At 38.3% G+C, this 19321-nt stretch overlaps 1 protein-coding gene and 2 non-coding genes across 5 annotated transcripts in view; 2 read left to right on the top strand and 1 right to left on the bottom strand.

Annotated features, from left to right (window-relative positions):
* Mnr (Membrane-bound Notch regulator) overlaps nucleotides 1–19321 on the top strand; it is an 87302-nt gene that overhangs the window by 47311 nt on the left and 20670 nt on the right. For 2 of the 3 annotated variants that reach the window (XM_017166108.2, XM_017166109.2), the window contains exon 2: nucleotides 15815–15850. The gene's annotated coding sequence lies outside the window, so the exon portion shown is untranslated. The remainder of the gene's footprint in view (nucleotides 1–15814; nucleotides 15851–19321) is intronic. The other variant, XM_070288206.1, reaches the window with a different exon arrangement.
* On the bottom strand, nucleotides 11049–11121 carry TRNAR-UCG (transfer RNA arginine (anticodon UCG)). The gene has a single exon. It is a non-coding gene; the product is annotated as a tRNA-Arg (tRNA).
* TRNAI-AAU (transfer RNA isoleucine (anticodon AAU)) lies at nucleotides 11889–11962 on the top strand. The gene has a single exon. It is a non-coding gene; the product is annotated as a tRNA-Ile (tRNA).

The following is a 19321-nucleotide window of genomic DNA, read 5'->3' as shown; positions in this document are numbered from 1 at the left end:
TTCTACTTATTATGGTTCTCCTTGCAGTTTACATTTATTTAATTTCAGTGTTAAAAAGTGGCTTGACAAGCAACTGATATCAATTAGAAGGCCATTCTGGTTTCTTGAACCTTAATTAACGATTAGACTTTAAAGTTTAAAATAAACTTTATAATAAACTTTAAAGTCTAAGCTCTGTTTGTTTAAATTTCTACTTATTTTGGACTCATTTAATTATGATTCTTCTATCTATTATCTAAAAATTATATTTTTGCAGTGTTGGAAAAGGGTTTTGAAAAGAAACAGGCTCTAATTATACTTTAAAATGTGTGTAAATTAGGGAATATTTTAAGCTCTGTTTATTTTTTCTTGCTATATTCGGATTCTGTTTGTGTTTAAACATTTATGTATGTCTTTGGCAGTGTAAAAACAGGACCTTAAAAATGTTCAAGTTCAAATAAGAATACCTCTCTGGCTTCTTGAACCTTTATTAACGATTAGACTTTGAAGTTTATTTATGAATAAGGACTAATTTCAGATTCTATTTGTTTCATTTACTAATTAATCTGGTTACAAAATAAAGTGCTGAAGTACAAATTATAAATTTAAAGCATTTGGCATCCTTTTTTTTATTTACTACTACAAAGTTTTTTTGCATGGAAAGCCGGCAGAAACATTGTTCAGAAATTTGTAAACATCTTCCGTACATTATGGTTGTTCATTAAATTATATACAAACACATGTACATGTATGCTTAGATTTATTCTCTATCAAATTACTCAGAGAGGATGAAAAAAAAAAAAACGAAAAAGTACTCAAGGAGTTTTTCCGGCAAGCGGTTCTCCCCAAGCGGCAGCCATTCATTGAGTTTCGTGTGGAAAACTCGCTCGACTTTGTTGTGCGCTTGTTTACTTTGACTCACTGCGGATGTTTCTTGTTCAGCTCTTTGTGGATGCTGCTATTATGGGTGGCACAATTGTACTCTTTGTTGTTGTTGTTGTCGACTGTATAAACCGCTTAGCGTGCGTAATTTAAATCTCTTTTGTAGCCCAAGAACTCATTCGGAAAAAGGGTTTTAACTTATTTTTATTATCACAAAATAGGCCAATGGCAAGGGTTTTAAGATGTTGGTTGCAGTTTTAACATGGTAAATGTTATACAAAAATTACGAAAACTACTTGCTAAAATACTGAATACTAATTGTTATATGAAATATGGTTTTTTGGTATTTTCTAAACTTATTTTGCTCTTATCAAAAATGAAACTCTTCGGTAATCTTTGCTACCTTTGGAAATTATGTTTCTAAAATTACTGCACATTAATTTATTAATTTTTGTTTAAAAAAATCTCCACAACGAACTATAAACTATAGAAATCTATAATAAAAATCAATATGCTTGGGCTTTAGTTTTAGTTTGGCTTACACCGATTGCCTGTCTATGGTTACGAGTAACAAGTTAACTCGTCCTGGCTAAGCCAAAGGGGATAAGACCTCAGGAATTTGGCCAAAAGAAACCCAAGACATTCCATTCACTTGACTTTTTTTTTGTGCCGGTTTCTGATTCCAAGTTATTGATCAAGCTGGAGAGAGAACACAAAAAAAAAGAAAAGAAAAACAGTCTCCGCTTGGAGCTCCTCCAGCACGACGCCCCTGTGTCTGGGACATGACAGCTACCAGCCTTTGGTTCTAGGGAATCCCCTCGCAGTTGTTTTTTTTTTTGCGAATTTTAGATTCTCGTTTTTTTTTTTTTTTTTTGTTGCCTAAAAGTCTTCAACTTCAACTTGTGCTTCCCGTTTTTCCACGACTGTCGAACATTTTTCGTGTGCAGTGGCGAAAATTCCGGCGTGTCCGTCGTTTGGATTTTATTTTTTGGAGGGAGTCAGCCCAAAAGGGGGCGTGGTTAACATTGGCAATGTCTGCACGCGATAGTTAACGTCTGCTTCCAGGATCCCTGGGTTCCGAGTTCCGGGATCCTGGCTGCCAGCTCCTTGTGGCCACCTCCAGCGAGTCCCAGACGATAGGCAAATGCAAACAAAAAACTTGTTCGCCAGACCATGCCCCATGCCATGCCTTCTCCCCCGTTCCCTTTCCGCCTCTGTCTGTGCGTGAGTGAGAGTCGGCCGCTGCTTCCGCCTTTGCCAAGCACCGCCAATCATTGGCGTAAATTGAGCTCATTGTGGTCTAACACCATTACACCGGGCCATGTGTGTGGGCAGGCGGACACAGATAGATGGAGTTGCCAAATTCTACATTCGGCGAGTACACTGAACGAAACAGGGGGGGGGGGGGGCAATGCACGGAGAAAATTTGACTGTTCTTTCATGAGCCAAAGGCTTTAGGAATTATGATAATTCAAATATAAATAAAATCGTGGGGCGTTATGCATCTTTTACATTTATATTTTCTTATATAAACACATATATTTGCATTTTCTTTTAGACATATTCGTAGAGAGAAAATTGAACAAAATATAGGGTCAAAATAGGAAAAAGTGGGCTTAAGAAACATTGTATTTTTGGTTTAATTTTTATTTTATATTTCGAATTTTAAACATTTATGTTTAATATTTTTGGACAATTATTTAAATCTTTGTTATGTTAAAGTAAAGTCAAATCTCTCAAACCTAATTATTCAATTACCTCATAAATAACATATATAAAATATTAAAAAATCACCAAGAAGACACAATTTTTTTTACAGTGCCAAGCTTAGGCCAAGTCTGGCGGCGCCTGTGTGAAGTCGTTAAATGCGGCAAAGTAAAATAAATTGAGCCAAGTCATGTTTCGAGCATGAAATGCATTTTTATTGCACCCAACGAAACGTTCGTGGTTGTGCTTTGATGGGGAGACGGGCAACAAGGATGGGAATGGGCTGTGGAGAGGTCCCAACAAGGGGGTATCCTCCGAAATATATGAACTATTGAAATGCACAAGATATTGACTGGCGACTAACGACCCTCGACCGTCGACCGTCGACCGTCGACCGTCTCCTCCACTGGCGGCCTCTGAAGTTGCCGGCCATAAAGTTCATAAATTTACGAGAGCGTCTTGCAGCAAGTTGCAAGTTGCTTTTGAAAAGCAGACAAACTTTCATCGAATGGAAATTATTATTTCATTTATCAGTTTTCCCGCAGAATGGTAGGGGGAAGTGGCAGGCGGGGGAGGTCGTTTCTTACACGGGAAAATAAGTAAGCAAAAAGGGTAGTGAGTGTAAGCCTTTTAGCATGTTTTGTAACTAAAAGATATATGCCACAAGAAGGGCCATTAATTATGTAAATAGTTATTTGTAATAATAGGAGAGGTGGAAAAAATATATCGGCTTTTTATCTAAAAAATCCTAAAAATAAATTAAATAACGTTGATTATTTTACAAGGTCAGACATTGGATTTCGGAATCCCAAATTCAGGATTCCTAAAGACCACAAATTCAGGATTCCTAAAGACCACAAATTCTATATATTAAATAATATGAATCAAAAATCGTGTAACTTTTTCGATAAAATCGATTCTGGAAATGTATATCGATGTATTTTTTTTTTTATCGATTTAAATAGATTAATCGTTTCGATATGTAATTCTGCTCTAAATAACAGTAATATTTATGTATAGTATTATTCCCTCTCTTAATTTCTCTTATAATATCTATGAATTTACTTTTACAGCATGATTTCATTATATTAGGCACACATTTTCAAAATTAAAACTCTCTCTGGCCTGCTTCCTCTGCTCTAATAATTAAACCTCAACTGGTTAACGTTTAACTAAGTAATTCTCATTCATTTGCTGAACTATTTATTAATTCAAGTCTTTTATCTTCTGTTTATCTCGTTGCAGGTGAGTTTTGCCGGCGCCGACCATAATGGTTAGCTTGCTGCGTGGAAAGTGGTTGTGTTGGTGGGAAAAACCGGGGGAATAGAGGTGGAAACTGTTGGTAAAAACTCCAGAGGGGGTAAGCTGAAGTAGCTTGCCGCTAATTTCCCCCATTAGCAGATCCCTTAGATGCCTCAATTCCAGACCGCAGGATACCCTCCTTCCGCCGAACGCCCGCCCGCTGTGTGTAAATGTATCCAAGTCCATGTTCCGCTTTTTTGTTCCCTGTGTTTTTCGGCTTTTTTATTCCGGTCTTGGGGGCCCCCTGCAGCTTCATAAATTTGAATGTAATACTTCCATGTTGTACCATTTCGATGGTGTTGGTTGGGGGGAAAAACGCTTACAACGCCGAAAATTATGCTATAAAAATGCACTGCCACTAATTAGGCCAACACAAACATGGCATAAAAAAATATATGGAGAGAGTGGAGAAGCCAACAACAGCAGATGCGTTCTTAGAAAAATTCGCCTTGGCTGCCATTTAATATATATTTTTATGTACGATTTTTTTTTACTACTTATTTTGGGATCTTCAATGGCGCTCTTCTTGGTGCGCTCCGTTTCTGTTGTAAGTGTAATCATCGCACGATGAAAGCCGCTTACAATAATTGCCCCATTTTGTCCGGACATCGTGTCCGTGTCCGAGTCTGTATCCGTATCCGCTCCCTGTTCCCTTTTCCGGACACGGACACGGGATGGTCTGGTACACGGGGCTTTTTTTTTCGCTGTCTGCTCTCCGGCGGCTAAATGCATTTCAAGTTGCTACGTTTTGTGTCGATTTCCATTTTCCTTTATAACATTTTTATAGCTTCCTCAGACCTATTAAGTAAGCCCAATCAACAGTTCGTTTTGCTAGATATTTTCTAAGGATTATTAATATTTAATTTAATATAAGCTTTCAATTAACTCCAGGTCCTGGTCTTGGTCTCATCAGTTTATTTATTTCTTTATTTGTTTTATTAATATTATTTTGTCAGCAAGTTCCTTTCAGTTTCCCTCAAATAATCCAAGCTCGAAGAATTTAATCAAATTCTTATTCAAATTGAAATTTAAGCTTAGACTTAGACAAGTTAAAGCTGCTTTGTCGTCCTTGGTATTTCATTCATGTTATTGGAATTTCTGGTATAAGCTGCTTATTGTCAGAATTTAAATGCTTTAAATTGTTTTAAAATAATTATGAAATTTTAAATGCCATAATTGGAAGCTCAACAAATTATTCAGAATTGAATGGAATTTTTATTTATAATTTGTATATTTTATTATATTTATTATACATAAATATAATTTTATTTTTCCTTTAAATTCTCTATAAAATATAAAACAAATACAAAAATGTTCATTTAACAAATTATTTACTATATTATTCATATTTTAAAATTTTTTCTATATAAATAAAGTTATAATAAAAAGAATTATCCATTACCGTAGTCAATCCTTTACGAGCAAGTAAATACAACAACGTAGGCATTGTAACCTTAGAAATTATGAACAAAATATTATAAATCAGTTAAAAAAAATAAAAAGAATTAATATCAACAAACCAAGCTCTATTTTAAATTCCAAAGTTTATGTAACACAGTTTTCCCATTTAATTTATGCACAAATGCAACCCTTGTCACTTGCCTTTGTTTAATTTGATTGCCTGTTTTGAAGTTCAACGTTATATATATTTTAAAACTTTTTAAGCAAATGTTGATTATTTAAAATTTCCTTTCGTTTTTCTTATTTTTCCCCTTAGCCTTTTCTATTTTCCCTGCGTTGAAATATGAATTTTAAGCGCTTTGGTCAGTCATAAATGTTATTTATTGCCTGTTTTAAGGGTAGAATCTGTGGATATTTATACCGCTTTGGCTTTGTTGTCCTGTCAATGTTGTTGTTATTTCGGATTTTTGTTCTTGTTGTATTTTTTTTTATTGTTGCTGCCTAGACGAGGGTCGAAAATGTGTTGGTAAACTGAAACTTTTTTGTTGCCGCCGCTGATTCTGCTGTGTTGTGCGGTCATTTATGTCATTTCATATTTATTCAGCGGCCTTCCGCATAATTGGCAGTCCTCTCGTTGCCCCAAACAACAAATAACAACAAACAAACAACAACAACCACAACAACAAAAAAGCTTTCAAAAACCACCGAAAACACTGAAAAACTGAAGAAAAAGGCTGGAGTTAACCCAACGTCACTTGGGACGTAAGCAGATTGTAATAAAAATATGAAACCAGTGGCGCACACTGGATTATAGTCGAGTCTACCGACCATGCAATACCCGGCTTGCAGTTCGTTAAATTCATTGCATACTTTTGGGGCGGCACACAGCTATTTTAGCTGGCGAGAAAAATCTCTCTTCTGACTGTATTTTTATTAGTATTTTAGTTAGGAAGATGAAAAACCATAGATAATTGGCTTTATTATTTTAATATATTTCCAAAAATAATAGTAGACCCAAATTTATACTAAATATTTGTGGCCTAAAGTCTCATGAAATATATATTATATGAATACGTGGATGATATAGAAATTATTTGCATTTTTAGAACCTTTAAAGAAGAAGTAAAACATTTGTTATTAAATTTAACATTGTTTTTAAAGCAAATTTAGCAGATATTTTAACACATATTAAAGGGATTCAAAACCCCAATGATCCCTAAAAAATTGCATTGCAAACTTTTAGACACCTTTTGGAGTTTGTTTTAAATACCCCAGTGATTTATGGGGTTTTAATATATCTTTGCCTTGTTTCAGACATCTTTCCAAGTGTTTTTTAAAACCCCCAATGATTTCTGGAGGACCCCAGATAATATCAGTTCAAAATACTCTCAATTACAGAGTATAGAAATATATGAAAAATATCAGTAAATATCCGAATTTAAACGGCCTTTAAAAACCGCCGTCCGGCTGTCCGTTCGTCCGAGTGTCCTGCGGCCCAGCTGTCCGGGGCTGCTTAAAAATAAATGCATTTAACGTGGTCCTGGGCGGATTAATTGAGTTGCCACTCCCTGGCAGTTGGTTACTGAATATTGCAGTGAACCTCCATCTGCACCGCCACCTCCTCTGTGGAAGCACTCCTCCCTCCCTCCTCCTGGCATGCGTTCACATCATGCATACGCCATGTGTACACACACTGCTGCTCCCTGCAATTGACTTGGCCCCGAAAAGTAGCAGAGCAACTTGAAGCCCGGCCAAAGAGCTGAACTGAGCCCAAGTTGAGTGAAGTTGATCCAGGGTAGCTGGGAGGGAAAGTGGGAGGGACCGGGTGGTAGGGAGAGAGTTATCCAGCGCGTGGCCCAGGGGCATTTTGCGGCTTTTGTGGCTCGCTTTGGCCTAAGTATTTCAGCACTTTTGCATGTTTTATTGTATTTTAATTAACTAAATCTCTGCTGCCGGCTCACCAGTGGATGCCGCAGGAGGGGTTTTGGGTACCAAGAAACTCTGTCATCTTGCGGTCAGCTTTTCGGTTCGCAGCAAAAACTAAGGGAATTTCCAGGCGGCGGGGGGCAAAGCGCTTTTCCTAAGAGTTTGTGTTTGAACAACCAGAAAATTGGCCAAGAATTGTTGAAAGTGTTCAAATAAAAAAATTTTTAAGGAAAAGAAAAGGAAGGTAATGAAAGAAATCTACTGAATGTTTAAGCGAAGTTGATTTATAACAAAAACTTGTTAAAAAATAAAGAATAATACGGTTTTAGCATCTCATAAATATATCTAAAAATATATAATTAAATTAAATAAGATCCTTAAACTTACTTTACCCAATTTTCATTACCATGTATAGGAAAAATTGCCAACTTAAAACCTGTTGACGCTATCAAGCTCATCGCTCGAGTCAAAAGTTTTTGCCTTCTGCCTTTGTTTTTGCTCCCGAAAGTGATAAATCGGCATTAAAACCTCATTCTCAGGACGAAGGATAAGGATGTGTGTTGTGTGTCCGAAAAATTAAATGTCATGGTAATATAAAAGCGAAGTAAAGTTTTGGGATAAAAATTGGAAGCCCCTTTTAAGCCAGTACCATCCGTGCCGTCAGTCAGTGGCTTTTGGCTAATTTATCAACAAATTTTTAAACGCATCTGACTGCAACTGAAAATAAAGCCCTTCTCACATAAAACTTTTTGCTGGCGACAGTGAAATCTCACTGTGACAAATTAAATATTGACTGGAAGGGAAAAGCGGTGGAAAATGCGAGAAAATGGTAAGGCAATTGGCCTCGTCTAGACCATCTATCTGTGTATTTATCAAGTGTCACAGCTTCCTGGCCGGATAAATGCACTTAAACGGCTTTTGGCATCGCTATGTCAGCCTACTTCAGGCCAAGGAGCCCTGGAAAATAGCACCCAAAATATCCTAGTCCCACCCCCCATAACCCACTCCGCCCTTTGCCGCTTTCGAAGGGTTTTAAGGGTCGCAGCTGTACGCAAATATTTGCCGCATTTTTTATGCGACCACAAAACAGAGAGGAAAAGCCAGCAAAAGACGAGGAGTGAGAATGGAAAAGGGAGAGGGAGAGGGAAAACCTTTTTATGCGATTTGCGTTTTGTCATAAATTTAACAGCAAGTAAATATTTGATTTGATTTTCGGTCCAACCCCCCCAAAAAAACAATAACGCCCCCGGAAAACGACATCAGTTGATTAAATGGATATTTTGCAGGCCTTCAATTTCACAGATTTTCCTTTATGGATTTAATTGAACATTTTGAGTGGCCGAAAATTAGGCAAAATTATGGAAAGCCTGCTTAGTGGAATATTACATTAAAAGGGAATATTAAAATAATAACATGCTTTGGCTTTACATTCAACTCTTTTGATTAAAATATTTAAATTATTATTATTTCCCCTTACTCCTTATATTTTCACTTAAAATTTAAATTAAAAATAATGACTTTCCTTAAACCACCCTTTTTTAAGCTTACCATTTTTTGCCATTTCCACGTTTACCAATTTTCCTTACTAAATGCTGACAAAAAGTGCCTTATCCTTGTCTGGCTTTTCCCCCCTTTTTTCCATTTTCCCCACTTTGCTCTGCTCTCTCACTTCCCTAATGGAAATAATTTGAAATTAGGAAAAATTATGATGAGAGTTTGTCCTCTATGCCATGTCCTTTTATGTCTTAGCAACCGGAGGAGGCTTTCAGCAGCAGAGAGGCACACACAAACATGTGACTAGCCGAGGAAAATGAGCATAAAACAAAGTTTATATGCAACTTTTTGATTACAAATGCAAATTACAGCGTCGACTGAGGCTCAGAGCAATAACAGCAAAAAAAAAACTGAATGAAAAAAAAAAAGAAAAGGAAAAGCGGGGCAGGAGTCAGAGTCGGAAAAAACTTTTTCATATTGCAGCAGAAATTGCTCCAATGTTTGTTCGTTCGTTCCCGTTGGTTCGTTTGCCTGCTTATTTCTTCGTTTGTTCACCAGTTTGTTTGTGTTTCTGCCTGTTTGTTTGTTTTTTTGTTTGTTTGTCCCTGTTTGTCTGCCGCCATTTGACGCTGTTTTGGCAGTTCAGAGTTGACAAAACATTTAATTTGCAGGCAGCACCGAAAACTGCGTAATCATAACTTGTGGAGGGGCTGATTAGGGAAATGAGGTATATATTTAAATTTGATGATGTGACGAGAAAATCGGCTGCCTTTTGAAGTCTCATTAAAGGTGGCAACTCAGCAATATACTATTTTGAAAAGTTTTCCCTTTGAACTTCCCTTTTTCATGAATTTTCTATCAAGATAGGCTTGAAGACACTCCATATTCAATGCTTATTATCCAAGCAATTCAACTGAAACCTTTTTTTTTATTTGTTATGGTAGTTCAAAGTAACCACATACCAAGTTTCACATAGCCAGCTCCAGAACAAGCAGAGTTCCATGAGGACACTCTACTAAAAACAGTTGCCAAAGTTGCCACTACAGTTGCAATGGGCCAGAAAAAGCACTGCGAACTGCATTTAAAAGCAGACCTGCACTCTCATTGGAGTTTCCACTTGAAAGGCCCGGCGATCCGATCGGATCGGGCATCAATTTTGTGCTGTGTCTGACAGCGGCTGTCGCTTATAAATTGCCGGGCTCCCGCAACAACAATAATAACAACAACAATGGCTGCAGCAGCAACGGCGACAAGCGCTCTGACATTTAACATCCGGTTGAAATTGTTCAACGCATTTCCGGTGCCCTCTGTGGCCTTCCTTCCACAATCTCCTCGCCCTCGTTGCCACCACGCTTCCGTCCCAGAAGACGGGACAGGACAGGACAGAACAGGCCAGGACAGGACGCTGGGTCCTCGACCAGCAATTAAACGCTTATCGAGAAGTTGGCCAAAAAGAGAAAGCGCACTGCAGGCGTCAGAAAGAGAAGGAACAAGAGTAGGAGCAGGAGACGACAATGAGCTGGCTTTCATATAATTGAGGTTATGGCCAACGCATGCCACCTTTGGCCCAAACTTTTCCGGCAGCAGAAAAACAGCTCTTGTTCTCCTGGCAAAAGGTTTCGCCGGCACACAGAATAAGTTGAAATGTGTCCACCTGGCACACCTCTCCTCTTTGTGTGGGCGGTGTGGGTGTGTGCATATGCGGCAAATAACTGCAGACAAAAGCTGAAGAAATTAATTAGGGTCTCCGTCTCCGTCGTCTCCTCCACCTCCTCCACCTTCGCCATCATCACCGTCATTATCATCAGCATGGCGTAGGCAAGGAGCCCGAACCCGTCTGCGCCTGCATCAAAACTCTGGCAAAACGGATGTCACCCGTAAACAAGGCAGCTGGCAAAAGGAGAGCACTGTATGGGGTGGAGAGCGGGATAGCAGGAGGGGCAAAGACAGAGACGGGGATAGGGACAGCTAGCTCGGGGAAAAAAGAGTCGGCAAACAAATCGAGTTGTTGGCATGGAAATTAATTGCTGCAAATTGAGTAATGATGTTTGGCCCCTGTCAGACAGACCCAGAAAGTTAAAAAAAAAAACAAAAAAAAAAAAAGAAAAACATGTAGAAACAAAGAAGAGACAGGGCTTGAAAATGTAATTATCCAACATTTGGGGTTCTCAAAAGTTATAGTTTTTATATGACATTTTTCAAACTTTATGTAGTTAACACAATCTAAAGTTAATTACATTTCTCAAACTTTTTGCAGTTAACACATTCTGCAATTTAAAAAAAAAAAACCTTTTAACTCTGAAATACTCCGCTGAATAACGCTTAAAATAGAGAAAACAAAAAATAGAATTTATATTCGACCGTGACAGGATTCGAACCTGCAATCTTCGGATCCGAAGTCCGACGCCTTATCCATTAGGCCACACGGTCCTCTTGAAGCTCCCTGATTAAGAAGCGAACAAGCCGGGCTGGGGCTAGAGGGAGACAGCAAGTCCGAATTAAGAGGGAGCCAGAGCGAATGCGAATGGGAAAGGGAAGCAGAGTCCGAATGGGGAGTAGCAGTGGGGGATAGAGACGCAGTGTGTGTGTGTGTGCAAAAACAAAGCGAGACGCTAATTAAGCGACGCTCTAATGAACAGCTGACGGAATGACGGACTGACGGACGGACAAAGAGGTGCATCTGCTTCCTCTTCCTGGCTCACAAGCAAGACAACCAACAATAGAACACGTTCCATACGCAAGCAATGAGTGCTGGGAATAACTAAAAACGGAGAATAACTAGACGGCGGGGCGAAATATAAAAAATGAAATGTCAAGGAAATGTGCAAAATGACTTGGAAACTCTCAGCTGCTGCTGCTACTACTGGGCTCTTTATTGTTTTTCTTTTCGTTTTTGTCTGCCGGGCAGAAGAAGAAGCAAACATGCTGGCAATGAGAATATATTTCCGGCTTCTTTTTGCTCCCTATCTGCTATGCCTCCCCACCACTGCCTCAACCCTTGTTCTCTTTTGAGGGTGATTGAGCTTTTGTGCCACGTCACCGGCTTTAATACTGCCGCAGTCGAGAGGCAGCAGTGTTAATCACAGAGCTTTAAGCTGTTGGGGATCGGTGGGATCCATGTGCTATTTTTAGATTATTTCATTCTCTATTATTCCGCTGCTTATCTTGTTTGGTTTTTGGCCGGCGGGGATCACAGCGGCCCATTAGCTCAGTTGGTTAGAGCGTCGTGCTAATAACGCGAAGGTCGCGGGTTCGATCCCCTCATGGGCCAACAAATTTTTTGTTTTTTATATGTAGAATATAATTATTTAAGTATTTTTTTATTTGATCAACATAAAAACTTTGAGATTAAAGCGTTACCAAGGTTTTGTGTAGAAAGAACACCATCTGTGGGTCGTAATTGCTTCTTTTTTATAACCACTCATTTTTAAAGAATATTTTATATATTAAACCATTTCAGTCTGTGTTTAATTTCATTCTTAATAAACATATACACAACACAAAACTAAATATGCACACGCAAAAGAAACACAATTAAAATGCCCAAGCTGAATGTCTTATCACTCATACGCAGTGTTGCCTTGGCCGGCAAAATTTACTTTGAAGCTGTGCATAAGCTGTAAATTGAGTGTTTGTTCACACTTGAAAATAAACTTGATATGAAAAAGTAAGCATGCAACAAAGAGAGCCTCTTGGCAGCAGTTTTACTTAATAAAATCTTGGAAAAAACAGAAGCTAAAGGAATGAATAGTATTCTACTGACAAATACTTTTATGGCTATCTATCTCTTATGTGTCTTACCATTGAATTGAATTTTATTTGAACTAAAATTCTTCCTCCACATGGCCAGAACAACAGCAATCGAAATCATCGGGCTCATCAGCATTCCCGCCATCATAATCGGTTGCCTCATCAACAGGATGATTGGCTGGGGCCAGAGGCATCTTCCCTTCGCTGCGACTCTTTATTTATTCTTCTTTTTTTCATTTGGCTACATTTCATTTGATTCAATTCAATTCAATTCAGTTCGATTCGAGGCGATTCCATGCCATTTCATTCCATTCAATTCCCTCGCTGGCCCCCGAAAACCCTTCGATGGCCTGCAACAACTGCCTTCAATTCATTCAACTCCGAATTCATGGCTACCAATTTGCAGGCGCCATTGCCGGCGCTCGAAAACAACATAGCATATTTTCTTTGGCCCGTAAAGAGGGGACAGGTCAGCGAGCTTGGGCCTGGCTCTGGCTTGTAAATGTTTTCATTTCCCCCACATTGCTTTCCCCAAAAATCCTCCATATCTCTCTTGACTTTTTTTTTTCTTTTTGGCAAACATTCAAAATGAAAAAACGAAGCGAAAACCAAACTGAACCCCAACGATAATGTGCATCAAATGAGCTGTGCGCACATTTAGCAGGCGTCGCCTTGGCTATTGAACTTTATTAGCCTTGTACTTGTCGTAGGCCCCCCTGGAGCCCCTGAAAGCCGCCTCCTCCTCCTCCTCCTCTGTCTGGCTGGTCTCTGGGTCTGCTGATTCTGAAAAAAAAAGAGAAATAAAAATAGTAAAAAAAAAAGAGAAGCCAAGCAGCAAAAAAAAAAAATGGCAGCCGTAAACGTTTGAGAACCTCAAAGACTGCACAAGGGCAGGGGACAGTTTATCAAAAAGCTTAACTGAAACACGCTCGGACATTTGTCCTAGCTGAAATCCGGCCAGGATTTTCATACAAACGACTTGGAAATTCTCTAATAAATAAGGCATCTTGAGTTAAGGATTTCGGGAATTGAGGGGGATTTTATTTGTTTCTAATGGTTGATTTCAATTACAAGTTGTGAATTTATTAGTAATTTTAATTAAGGGAATGTTAGCATAGAGATATATAAGAGCTTTAAGAAGAAATATTAATAATAATAATATTTATATTTATAATATTTATATTTATACCTGTACCTTTTGGCTCAATCTATTTTCTTTTTAAATAATTCTTTTTTGGTCAAAGACGAACGATAAAAAGTTTATTTTTGATTCTCTTACAGAAAGATTGTGAATAAAAATTTAGAAAAATAAGTCCAAGGTTTTTAAATGAATTTAAATATTCAGAATATTAGGTCTTACCTCAAATAAAACCCGGCTTGCTGGCATAATATTTTCTAAACTCTTTTTATAATTTTATTTAACGCTTACTGATAAATCACAAACCATTCTTATATTCCTTTATAATTACCTTACTTGAATTAAATCTAACTAAAAATTTTCAAAAATATTCCCTTATTTTACAAATCACTCCTAATACAGTAAGCCCCAATAAGGTTAAAGTTTGTGGGCTTTTCGATACCCAGATATACATATGAGGCATAAATCAATTGACCAATTGCATATGCTCGTTGCTGGAGGGTTAAAAAAAAAGGAAGAAAAAAACAATATATGGCGGAGTTGGGCCACCAACAAATCATGGCTGGTCCGTGCATGTTTCGTGTCCACTTAGCCAAGAAGACGACATAACGACACCCACACCCACATACTCGTACACCATATAAGTTTATACGTATGTGTGTGTGTGTGTGTGTATAGTCGCCATAACTCCAGATCCAGTTTCGGGCTGGGAGCTGGCCGCCAACGCCATAGGGCCCACAGTTTTTGCTGCCACTGGCACTGAATTACGCTTAAATTATGGTAATTTATTTTACCCCAAAGAGCGATCTAACAGGGCCATGACGACAACGACAACGACAACGACGACATGGCCCCTGGTCTCATTGGACCCGCTGTCTGATGCCTGATGTCTGATGGCCCATAGCCCGTGGCCAGTGGCCAGCGGCCAGTTCCAATTTCAGCCCTAGCTCTAGCCGGCCCGGAATGGTTTTCTTTTTATTATTTTTTTTAGCTTGAAGTTCTTATTTTTTATATAAAAAAAAAGAGTTGGTAAAAAGTTCATTTCATTATCTTTACGAACTCTAAAATTCTTAACCTTTTGTGTGGGATATTACCTTGAAATATAACAAGAATTTCATTAAGAGAGATTTAATTAAATAAGGCAAATTTATTTATACATATTTGGTCAATGGAAAAGGGTTTCAAAAATGTTATTTACGTAAATTTATGCCTTGCTTAACATTTTTCTATTCAGCTAAAGTCCTTATTATAACGAGGCTCCCCTCTGAAATGAAATTTTTAGCGTTATTAATTTATAATTTGCCTTGGCCAGCTTCCGCCAAGAGTGTAAAAAAACACAAGTGGAAATGAAAATTGTGGGGAAATTGTGGGAAATGGGTGAAGCAACGAAAGTCAAAGAAAAGCTAGGAAGTGGCGACTGGACCGAACGTCGCCGCCTGCCATTGACGCCTCGTCAGTTTCTTGATTTATGCGACTCCATTTTTGACCCCTCAGCCCACCCACTTTCCATAAGTGCCGCCCCCTGAACGCCACCCCGCCCCTTAATAAATAGCGTGAAATAAAAAAAAATAAAAAAAATTGTTGCCTTTCTACCAACCATTGCTATATAGTATAGCTGGGAAATCCGCTTGGGGATTTCCCATGGCCGGGGGGCAATTAAACACAAAAATGCATTCGTATGCGCTCGCGAAACAAATGCGATGGGTGGTTGCAGCAGTGGGCGGTGGCTCTTGGTGGGTGGTGGGTGGTGGGTGGTGGGAAAATTGCGTTGAATGACGACTTGGCAATCGGGAGTCGGAAGTGGGGAGAAGGGAGTGGGGAGACGGGAGTCCATAGTCCGGAGTTTAAGCACTGCACAACATGTAAAATCTCTTTAGTTAAATATATTTAATTTACTTAAATGTGTTATTATTTTGGATATTTTTCATTGACATTTATCTTACTTTAAAATATATCAAAATAAACTCGTAAAGCCTCAACTACATATAATAATAAAAATATAATATTAAGATGCATAACGCCTTGAAATTATGTTGTATTTTTCATGCTTCCTCTAATATTTTCTCTTATTTTTGCCGGTTTTAAATTTGTAAACTGAATTTTTAACATAAACTTTGCTAGCTTAAAATATTAGTTCTTTGGGCATTATGCATCTTTTGGTTATATTGTGTTAACTCATTATTCTCTTATAAAATTAATGTGCTAAACATTTACGTTTTTTTTTCTCTCTTCTTGCAGTTATTTTCAACTTTAACTGAGAATTAAATCAAGGTATGTAAAACTAAGTAAGGAAATTTTTTTAGGATTATTACAAGATAAAGTTAAAAGATTGAATTATTCTTTTTTTAAGCATTAAACATAAACAACTATTTTTTTTTTAGTTTTTATAAGTTTAAGCCCAAGTGCAAGAACAATTTTTAAAACCAGTTTTATGCATAAGGAAAAGATCTAAAAGCCTTAGAACATTTAGAACTCTAACAAAATAAGTCCAAATATTATAAATATATTATTTATTATATATAAATCTAAAGGGAATCCGCCCTTTGCCCAGAAAAACAAAAGAAAATTGAGTGCTTCAAGAAAATAAGTTCTGTAATACATTTAATTGTAGGTATCTAAAAATATTTTAAATATATACAAATATTAGTATAATATGTATAAATCTTAAAATAGTCCCCCATTTCGCGCAGTGTGGTCCGTTCAGACCGGGATGGATTAACATGTTGGCCACACGGGGCTCATTAAGTGCGTCGTTGACGTTTGTCGTCGTCCCTCGCTCTCTCCGCTCTCCGCTCTCCGCTCTCCATCGCTCGTCCTTAGTCCTTCACCGTGCGCCGCTGACTCCTGCGAGCTGTGACTGAGTGGGCCCCAGTGGCTCCTAGGCAAAGGGTGGCCCCGGGGTCCGGAGCCCGGGAAAGGGAACTTAAGCGCTGGGACTTCCCGGTTATGTGTGCTTAGAGCGTTCATCAAATAACAAATTAACGATGACGTCGCTACAGGAGCCGCAATCATTTTTACTGGTTTCCTTTTTGATTTATTTCCGCTTTTTTTTTTTCTTCTTGTTTTATTATTTTTATACTTGTACGTATTTCCTCACGCTGTGGGGGGAGTGGTGCAAATATTTGCACTCGCTGAATGAATGATTTGATTTAATAACTCAACTCGCCTAATGATGAGTGCGGTTAATGTATCGAGAATGGCTCAGCAAGGGGCCAACGAGCCAGCGGGAGAGATGTGGGAAAATGTATGTAAGCTTTGAGTGATTGAAAACTAATATAAATGGGAATATAATACATATAATTATCTAATTTATAGATATATATTCTATAGACTATTTTCCTTCTTTAAACTGGGTCACTTATGTGTATCTATTTAAGGTTAATCCTTGACAAGTGTTGAATGTTGGTTTATATTGTATATCCTAGAGGCATACTAACTAACTTTAACCATACTAACTGGTCATCATCTGCTTGAGACACACTCTCCTCCAGTAATGGCCCAATTGATAATTCGATTTGTGGGTCTCAACGTCTTACCGGGTCTAAGCTTCTCTGAATACAAATCGACAGGTCCTTAGTCCTTAGCTTCCTTAGCCTCCTTTGCCTCCAGCAGGACTTGTACGTGGAACTTGACAAAGTCATGAGCCCCCGTTACGGTAGTCCACAGGCTATACAGTCTGTAGTCCATTCCCCCAATCTTGTTCTGATCCAGAATCCAGAACAGCAGGGTCCTTCGTACTTCGTCCTTCGTCCGTCGTCCTTCTCTTACGACTCATTTGCGTTTGGCGCCCGTAAAGCAATTATGATCCAATTGGTTTGGCTTTGGTTTGCATTTCCCATTAATCCACGCCCCCCCCGCCCCTCGCTCAACAGCCACCACCCACCGCCCACTCCTTCTCGTGTGTTTAACCTGATTTGCCCAACTGTCATGCCAACAGCGTGCACTGAGAGGAAACTGTAATAAATTGTGAGGAGTATATAACTTGGCAACTGAATTTATCTAAATTATACGGTTATTATGTGGTGATTATCGTTATCCCTTTTGCCTACTTCTTTTTGAAATATTAATCATTTATAAATAAATAATTGATATACAATTTTCTAAACCATTTTTGCCAGTGTAAGCTGGCTAGAGCTGGAGTGTATGAAGGCTTTCCCTTGGTCTTAGTATGTGGGGGGGTGTACATTCCCCCTACCTACATACATATATACACACATACTTACACAACCACCCACACATATGTATATATGTATGTATGTATGTATGTATGTAACTGGTCATGGACGTGTCTGATAACCGTTAAGGGAATGGGAAGCTGGAGAATGGGGCATCCAGCGGATGCGGATACGAATGTGGATGAAAGTCCTTCGCCTCCCCATCACCCACACCCCCTTCAGAAGGGTAGCCTTTGTGCATGATGCAATGAAATTATCACTTTCAATTGCATTTGCCACACACTCGCCAATTCAGAGAGTGGGAGAACGGAGAGGGTCCTGGGTTTCCTTTCCTCAAAGTCTGTGGGGAATTCCATGTTTAACCAGGTCTGGGATGACATCTTCAATTCTGAAAGCGGCAAGCAAGTGATTCAGGTGATTTAGAAAGGAGATATATATACATATATATAGAATTTTATACTCTAAGACATTTCAATTAATTCTTCAAAAATTCTTCAAATATAGCAGAGTATCTTTAGCTTTGGTAATGAAATTGATTTAATATTTAAAAGTTACAGCTTTAAAAATTTAAATATATAACCATAAATCCTTCAAATTCAAAATATTTCAACGCATATTTATATTTTACATTTTATTTCATTGTTTTTATCACACTTTTATTGCTTTAAGGACCTCGTTCAGGTGAGGTTTCTTGACTTGAAAGGACTCTCGGCAGGTGTTGAGTGCACGTAACTTGGATATATAACCGCTTTTATGTCTGCACGTGTGCATTGGCCCCGACTCCAAGCTATATTCCCAAAAATCTTTATGGTTTTCAAAAATGCTTTCAATCGCTCGAAGGTGGGTCATAAAAACATAACCAAATATTATGGTTCTGCCGAGAGATGTGAAAAGAACTTAATTTGAAGGCAAGATAAATAAACAATAAACATTGCCAGGACATAAAATTTACAGATAAAGTGATTCAGTTTAGCAATAAATTTTTGAATGTAAAGAATTTATTCATATTATTTGGCAAGACTTTAAGGACAGAGGCATGTTTACACGACATTTGCGGAATATAGAGGCTAAAGATAGCTACAATAATTTGTAAAAAAATATATAAAAATAACAACGACTATAAACTAGCTTTTAAACTTGAAAACAGTATATATTTCCATACTTTTTAAATACTCTTCACCCGATTTCGATTTCTGGGCACCAGTGTTTCAGGATAAACTTAATATTGTACAAGTACTTGTAGGCACCAGATATACTAGTATTTCATTCTAGACATCCTCGTTTCCTGTATGAGTCTGGAACAGCCTTGGTATAGCCCAGGTCCTCCCTCTGTCCCTCTCTGTACAAATTGGACTCTCTCCGGCTTAATTTTTAGCCCGACTCGCAGGCAGAGCCATTTGTATTGCATACTTTTGTGCGCTGCGTTCATTTAATTGCAACGCTGCTGTCGCAGACGACGGCAAGTGGAAGTGGAAATTGAAAGAGGGGGTTCCTCGGGTTTGGAGCTTGGGGTTCCCCCAAGTCGGATCTTGCCGCTGCTGCTGCTGCTGCTGCTGCTGCTGTCTTT

The sequence above is a fragment of the Drosophila kikkawai genome, chromosome X (assembly GCF_030179895.1).
Source record: "Drosophila kikkawai strain 14028-0561.14 chromosome X, DkikHiC1v2, whole genome shotgun sequence".
Classification (NCBI taxonomy): Eukaryota; Metazoa; Arthropoda; class Insecta; order Diptera; family Drosophilidae; genus Drosophila; species Drosophila kikkawai.
Note: the sequence above shows the minus strand (reverse complement) of the source record. Positions and strands in the feature narration are given on the sequence as shown.